This window comes from Cryptomeria japonica, unplaced genomic scaffold (assembly GCF_030272615.1).
Source record: "Cryptomeria japonica unplaced genomic scaffold, Sugi_1.0 HiC_scaffold_2020, whole genome shotgun sequence".
Taxonomy (NCBI): Eukaryota; Viridiplantae; Streptophyta; class Pinopsida; order Cupressales; family Cupressaceae; genus Cryptomeria; species Cryptomeria japonica.
In genome coordinates this window covers 7,201-15,000 of record NW_026730282.1, presented here as the reverse complement: position 1 = coordinate 15,000, position 7,800 = coordinate 7,201, and the positions used below count along the sequence as shown (strand labels likewise).

At 63.5% G+C, this 7,800-nt stretch overlaps 2 non-coding genes across 2 annotated transcripts; both read right to left on the bottom strand.

Annotated features, from left to right (window-relative positions):
- Nucleotides 1-1,081: 1,081 nt before the first annotated feature.
- On the bottom strand, nt 1,082-1,200 carry LOC131873546 (5S ribosomal RNA). The gene has a single exon (XR_009371466.1). It is a non-coding gene; the product is annotated as a 5S ribosomal RNA (ribosomal RNA).
- A 5,917-nt stretch (nt 1,201-7,117) lies between these two features.
- LOC131873545 (5S ribosomal RNA) lies at nt 7,118-7,236 on the bottom strand. Its single transcript, XR_009371465.1, has one exon. It is a non-coding gene; the product is annotated as a 5S ribosomal RNA (ribosomal RNA).
- Between the last annotated feature and the right edge of the window lie 564 nt (nt 7,237-7,800).

Here is a 7,800-nt window from a genome sequence, read left to right as displayed (position 1 = left end):
AGGTGCGCAACATCGGTGCGCACCAAGGAGGGCTCCGAAGTGTGCTCCAAGGTGCGCACGATTCGGAGCTCGGTTTGCCCGGGGTGCGCACACCTTGGCTGGGTTGCGCACCCTTTGTGCGCTCCAAGGTGCGCACGAAGTCGGAGCTCGGTTTGCCCCGGGTGCGCACCTTCGCCAGGGTGCGCACCTTGATGCGCACGCCTTGGCTGGGCTGCGCACCTTGGTGGGCGCCATGGTGCGCACCTTTCGTGCGCTCCAAGGTGCGCACGAAGTCGGAGCTCGGTTTGCCCCGGGTGCGCACCTTGGTGGGCGCCATGGTGCACTCCGAGGTGCCCAAGATTGGTGCGCACCAAGGAGCGCTCCGAAGTGCGCTCCAAGGTGCGCAGGTGCGCGCGAAGTCGAAAGTTGGGTTAATTGTCCGGTTTGCCTCGGGTGCGCACCTTGCGTGCACCTTCGCCAGGGTGGGCGCCTTGGTGCGCACACCTTGGCTGGGCTGCGCACCCGGGCGCGCACACCTTGGCACCCGCGTTTCCTTCATTTTAAATTTTTTTTTTTTACAATCTCTCAAGTGGGAAATTCTATAATCTCAACTTTTTTTGCCTTTTCAGGAAACTTTTGAATGGAGCGCATCATTGGTGCGCTCCGAAGTGTGCTCCAAGGTGCGCACCTCTGGTGTGCTCCAAAGCTCTCTCTAGCTGCGTGCACCTGCCCCGGCCGCGCACCCGGCCCCGCCCAGCTTCGCTCACCTGTCCCGGGCGTCTGGTGCGGAACCTTAGAGTAAGAAACATCACCGTGCACCTTGGCCAACGTGCGCGACTCGACCGAGCGCGCACTGGCCGAGGTGCACACCGATTTCACCTGGGTGCGCGCGCAGCACCTCGGGCGCACCGGGGTGCGCGCACAACGCCCGGGTTGCACCGTGGCCTGTGTGCTCGGGGCGCCTCGGGTGCGCGCTCGGTGTCGCCCCCGCGCGCGCGGTAGTGCGGGCAGCGCACCCCGGCCCGGCCCGGCCCCGACGAGAACGCAAACGGGCAAAAGGTTTATTCAAATAGCATTGCGACGCCCGGCGAAAAACTAAAAAAGGGTGCAACACCGGGACTTCCCGGGAGGTCACCCATCCCAGTACTACTCCGGCCCAAGCGCGCTTAACTGCGGAGTTCTGATGGGATCCGGTGCACTAACGCTGGTATGATCGCACCCGTTATGAGCTTGTCGCAGTGTGTACTTAGCAAACCGCGACCCACGTGCGAATCCACCCCGGCCACCCACCCCCGTCGAGGTGCACACCCTCCCTCGCGAAGTGCGCCCCGTTCGCCAAGTGTGAGCCCTGCCCGGGTGCGCGCACCTTGCTAGGGCGTCGGGTGTGCACCCGGCCCGGCCTACGTGCGTGCACCTGGACGGGGCGTCGTGTGCGTGCAGTGTCCCGTCTGCAACGCGGTGCCCACACACCACCTCGGGCGCAACGACCTGCGCTCACATGTGGGCCGAGTGCACCTTGGTGCATGTTCGGGGCGCCTCGGGTGCACGCTCGATCTTGCCCCGGTGCACCAAGGCGCTCGGTTTGCCCCGGGTGCGCACTTGGTGCAAGGTGGGCACCCAAAATAGGGATCAAGCACCAAAACACAAGTTTCGGGATGCAAAATGGGACCCAAGGACCACAAATGCGTTCCAAGACCCATGATGGGTCCACGAGAACAAAAATGTGTTCCGAGACTTAATAAACAAATATTGGGTTTTAGGAGAAGAAACATGCTCTGATGCCCAAAACGAGAATCGACCCCGAAAAGGCCACAGGCCAAAAGTGGGATGCGAGACAAAAAAAAATGGGACCCGAGGACCAAAATTGGGTTCCCAGGTCGAAGACAGGGCAACCGGACAAGAAACGACCTCTAAGGCTCGAAATGAGTCCCGACGACTAAAACTTGACAAGAAGCACCCATCAGGCACCCAACTCGACACCCATGGGATGCCGACCCACCCGGGCTTCCACCTAGCACACCTTGGCACCCACCCACCCTCGCACCCAACCTCGCACCCAACTTAGCACCTTTGAACCCACATTGGCACTCACCCTGACCCTGGCACCTTGGAACCCACATTGGCACTCACCTTGACCCTGGCACCCACCTTTGCACTCACCTTGGGACCCACCCTGGCTCCCACCTCGGCACCCACCCAGACACCCACCTTGGTTCCTTGGCACCCACCTTGGATCCTTGGCACCCACCCCGACACCCACCTTGGCACGCAACTTGGCTACTTGCCACCCACCTTGGCTCCTTGACGCCCACCCCGACAACCACCCCGTGACCTACCCTGGCTAGGGTTGGTGCACACCCACCCTGGTGCCCACCTTGGCACCCACCCCATGACCCACCTTGGCACGCACCTTAGTACCCACCCCGTTACCCACCCTAGGACCCACCCCGTGACCCACCTTGGCCAGGGTGGGTGCCTTGGTGCGCACAACTTGCCTGGGCTGCACACCAGGGCGGGCTCAAGATGGCACCCGCGTTCCGTTTTTTTCACTATCTTTCAAAACGGAAATTTTAAAATCTCGTTTTTTTTTTTTTTTTTGCCTTTTCTGGAAATTAGTGAAGGCAGCGCATCAAAGGTGCGCAATGCTGGTGCGAACCCGGGAGCGCTCCGATGTGTGCTCCAAGGTGCGGCGTGCACGAAGTCCGAGCCCGGCTTGCCCCGGGTGCGCACCTCGCGTGCACCTTCGCCGGGTGTGAGCACCTTGGCTGGGTTGCGCGCCCTGGTGCGCACCAAGGAGCGCTCTGAAGTGTGCTCCAAGGTGCGGCGTGCACGAAGTCGGAGCTCGGTTTGCCCCGGGTGTGCACCTCGGGTGCGCACCTCGCGTGCACCTTCGCTGCGGTGGGCACCTTGGCTGGGTTGCGCGCCTTGGTGGGCACCATGCAGTGCACGAAGTCGGAGCCCGGTTTGCCCCGGGCGCGCACCTCCGCCAGGGTGGGCACCTTGGTGCGCACAACTTGCCTGGGCTGCGCACCAGGAAGGGCTCAAGATGGCACCCGCGTTCCGTTTTTTTCACTATCTTTCAGAACGGAAATTTTAAAATATCGTTTTTTTTTGCCTTTTCTGGAAATTAGTGAAGGCAGCGCATCAAAGGTGCGCAACGCTGGTGCGAACCTGGGAGCGCTCCGATGTGTGCTCCAAGGTGCGGCGTGCACGAAGTCGGAGCCCGGTTTGCCCCGGGTGCGCCCTGGTGGGCACCATGGTGCGCACCAAGGAGCGCTCCGAAGTGTGCTCCAAGGTGCGGCCTGCACGAAGTCGGAGCCCGGTTTGCCCCGGGCGTGCACCGCGGGTGGGCACCTTGGTGCGCATGCCTTGCCTGGGCTGCGCACCAGGGCGGGCTCAAGATGGCACCCGCGTTCCGTTTTTTTCACTATCTTTCAAAACGGAAATTTTAAAATCTCATTTTTTTTTGCCTTTTCTGGAAATTAGTGAAGGCAGCGCATCAAAGGTGCGCACCTCGCTGCCCACCACGGTGCGCAACGCCGGTGGGCACCCGGGAGTGCTTCGAAGTGTGCTCCAAGGTGCTGCGTGCACGTTGTCGGAGCCCGGTTTGCCCCGGGTGCGCACCTCGCGTGCACCTTCGTCGGGGTGGGCACCTTGGCTGGGTTTGCCCCGGCTGCGCTCCGAAGCGGGGTTATTGGAGCGCCGCCTCTTTTTTTGTCGGAGCGTTTGGTGGGGTTTCTCGCATTGGCTCTTCCCAGGCCCGGTTGCCACCCTGGCGCGCACGAAGTCGGAAGTAGGGTTAATTGCCCGGGTGCGCACCTTTGCCAGGGTGGGCACCTTACCTGGGCTGTGCACCAGGGCGGGCTCAAGATGGCACCCGCGTTCCGTTTTTTTCACTATCTTTCAAAACGGAAATTTTAAAATCTCCTCTTTTTTTTGCCTTTTCTGGAAATTAGTGAAGGCAGCGCATCAAAGGTGCGCACCTCGCTGCCCACCTTGGTGTGCTCTGAGGTGCGCACCCGGGAGCGCTACGAAGTGTGCTCCAAGGTGCGGCGTGCACGTTGTCGGAGCCCGGTTTGCCCCGGGTGCGCACCTCGCCTGCACCTTGGCCGGGGTGGGCACCCTGGCTGGGTTTGCCCAGGGTGCGCTCCGAAGCGGGGTTACTGGAGCGCCCCCTCTTTTTTTGTCAGAGCGTTTGGTGGGGTTTCTCGCATTGGCTCTTCCCAGGCCCGGTTGTTGGGTGCGCTCCCACCCTGGCGCGCGCGAAGTTGGAAGTTGGGTTAATTGCCCGGGCGCGCACCTTCGCCAGGGTGGGCACCTTGGTGCGCACACCTTGGCTGGGCTGCGCACCAGGGCGGGCTCAAGATGGCACCAGCATTCCCTTTTTCTCACTATCTTTCAAAACGGAAATTTTAAAATCTCGTTTTTTTTTGCCTTTTATGGAAATTAGTGAAGGCATCGCATCAAAGGTGCGCACCTCGCTGCCCACCTTGGTGTGCTCCGAGGTGCCCACCACGGTGCGCTCCGAGGTGCCCACCACGGTGCGCAACGCCGGTGCGAACCCGGGAGCGCCCCGATGTGTGCTCCAAGGTGCGGCGTGCACGAAGCCGGACCCCGGTTTGCCCCGGGTGCGCACCTCGCGTGCACCTTGGTGCGCACACCTTGGCTGGGTTGCGCGGCCTGGTGGGCACCATGGTGCGCACCAAGGAGCGCTCCAAAGTGTGCTCCAAGGTGCGGCGTGCACGAAGTCCTAGCCCGGTTTGCCCCGGGTGCGCACCTTCGCCGCGGTGGGCACCATGGCGTGCACGAAGTCGGAGCCCGGTTTGCCCCGGGTGCGCACCTCGCGTGCACCTTCGCCGGGGTGGGCACCTCGGCTGGGTTGCGCGCCCTGGTGCGCACCAAGGAGCGCTCCGAAGTGTGCTCCAAGGTGCGGCGTGCACGAAGTCGGAGCCCGGTTTGCCCCGGGTGCGCACCTTCGCCGCGGTGGGCACCCTGGTGCGCACCATGGCGTGCACGAAGTCGGAGCCCGGTTTGCCCCGGGTGCGCACCTCGCGTGCACCTTCGGCGGGGTTGCGCGCCCTGGTGCGCACCAAGGAGCGCTCCGAAGTGTGCTCCAAGGTGCGGCGTGCACGAAGTCGGAGCCCGGTTTGCCCCGGGTGCGCACCTCGCGTGCACCTTCGGCGGGGTTGCGCGCCCTGGTGGGCACCATGGTGCGCACCAAGGAGCGCTCCGAAGTGTGCTCCAAGGTGCGGCGTGCACGAAGTCGGAGCCCGGTTTGCCCCGGGTGCGCACCTCGCGTGCACCTTCGCCGCGGTGGGCACCATGGCGTGCACGAAGTCGGAGCCCGGTTTGCCCCGGGTGCGCACCTCGCGTGCACCTTCGCCGGGGTGGGCACCTCGGCTGGGTTGCGCGCCCTGGTGCGCACCAAGGAGCGCTCCGAAGTGTGCTCCAAGGTGCGGCGTGCACGAAGTCGGAGCCCGGTTTGCCCCGGGTGCGCACCTCGCGTGCACCTTCGCCGCGGTGGGCACCATGGCGTGCACGAAGTCGGAGCCCGGTTTGCCCCGGGTGCGCACCCCGCGTGCACCTTCGCCGGGGTGGGCACCTCGGCTGGGTTGCGCGCCCTGGTGCGCACCAAGGAGCGCTCCGAAGTGTGCTCCAAGGTGCGGCGTGCACGAAGTCGGAGCCCGGTTTGCCCCGGGTGCGCACCTCGCGTGCACCTTCGCCGCGGTGGGCACCTTGGCTGGGTTGGGCACCATTGAGCGCTCCGAAGTGTGCTCCAAGGTGCGCACCATGGCCCTCCAAGGTGCGCAGCATGGCGTGCACGAAGTCGGAGCCCGGTTTGCCCCGGGTGCGCACCTCGCGTGCACCTTCGCCAGGGTGGGCACCTCGGTGCGCACACCTTCTCAATGTTTTCTTGCCTTTTCTGGAAATTGGTGAAGGCAGCGCATCAAAGGTGCGCACCTCGGTGTGCTCCGAGGTGCGAACCCGAGAGCGCTCCGAGGTGCCCACGAAGTCGAAAGTCGGGTTAATTGCATTGTTTTCCCCGGGTGCGCTCCGAGGTGCGCAACATCGGTGCGCACCAAGGAGGGCTCCGAAGTGTGCTCCAAGGTGCGCACGATTCGGAGCTCGGTTTGCCCGGGGTGCGCACACCTTGGCTGGGTTGCGCACCCTTTGTGCGCTCCAAGGTGCGCACGAAGTCGGAGCTCGGTTTGCCCCGGGTGCGCACCTTCGCCAGGGTGCGCACCTTGATGCGCACGCCTTGGCTGGGCTGCGCACCTTGGTGGGCGCCATGGTGCGCACCTTTCGTGCGCTCCAAGGTGCGCACGAAGTCGGAGCTCGGTTTGCCCCGGGTGCGCACCTTGGTGGGCGCCATGGTGCACTCCGAGGTGCCCAAGATTGGTGCGCACCAAGGAGCGCTCCGAAGTGCGCTCCAAGGTGCGCAGGTGCGCGCGAAGTCGAAAGTTGGGTTAATTGTCCGGTTTGCCTCGGGTGCGCACCTTGCGTGCACCTTCGCCAGGGTGGGCGCCTTGGTGCGCACACCTTGGCTGGGCTGCGCACCCGGGCGCGCACACCTTGGCACCCGCGTTTCCTTCATTTTAAATTTTTTTTTTTTACAATCTCTCAAGTGGGAAATTCTATAATCTCAACTTTTTTTGCCTTTTCAGGAAACTTTTGAATGGAGCGCATCATTGGTGCGCTCCGAAGTGTGCTCCAAGGTGCGCACCTCTGGTGTGCTCCAAAGCTCTCTCCAGCTGCGTGCACCTGCCCCGGCCGCGCACCCGGCCCCGCCCAGCTTCGCTCACCTGTCCCGGGCGTCTGGTGCGGAACCTTAGAGTAAGAAACATCACCGTGCACCTTGGCCAACGTGCGCGACTCGACCGAGCGCGCACTGGCCGAGGTGCACACCGATTTCACCTGGGTGCGCGCGCAGCACCTCGGGCGCACCGGGGTGCGCGCACAACGCCCGGGTTGCACCGTGGCCTGTGTGCTCGGGGCGCCTCGGGTGCGCGCTCGGTGTCGCCCCCGCGCGCGCGGTAGTGCGGGCAGCGCACCCCGGCCCGGCCCGGCCCCGACGAGAACGCAAACGGGCAAAAGGTTTATTCAAATAGCATTGCGACGCCCGGCGAAAAACTAAGAAAGGGTGCAACACCGGGACTTCCCGGGAGGTCACCCATCCCAGTACTACTCCGGCCCAAGCGCGCTTAACTGCGGAGTTCTGATGGGATCCGGTGCACTAACGCTGGTATGATCGCACCCGTTATGAGCTTGTCGCAGTGTGTACTTAGCAAACCGCGACCCACGTGCGAATCCACCCCGGCCACCCACCCCCGTCGAGGTGCACACCCTCCCTCGCGAAGTGCGCCCCGTTCGCCAAGTGTGAGCCCTGCCCGGGTGCGCGCACCTTGCTAGGGCGTCGGGTGTGCACCCGGCCCGGCCTACGTGCGTGCACCTGGACGGGGCGTCGTGTGCGTGCAGTGTCCCGTCTGCAACGCGGTGCCCACACACCACCTCGGGCGCAACGACCTGCGCTCACATGTGGGCCGAGTGCACCTTGGTGCATGTTCGGGGCGCCTCGGGTGCACGCTCGATCTTGCCCCGGTGCACCAAGGCGCTCGGTTTGCCCCGGGTGCGCACTTGGTGCAAGGTGGGCACCCAAAATAGGGATCAAGCACCAAAACACAAGTTTCGGGATGCAAAATGGGACCCAAGGACCACAAATGCGTTCCAAGACCCATGATGGGTCCACGAGAACAAAAATGTGTTCCGAGACTTAATAAACAAATATTGGGTTTTAGGAGAAGAAACATGCTCTGATGCCCA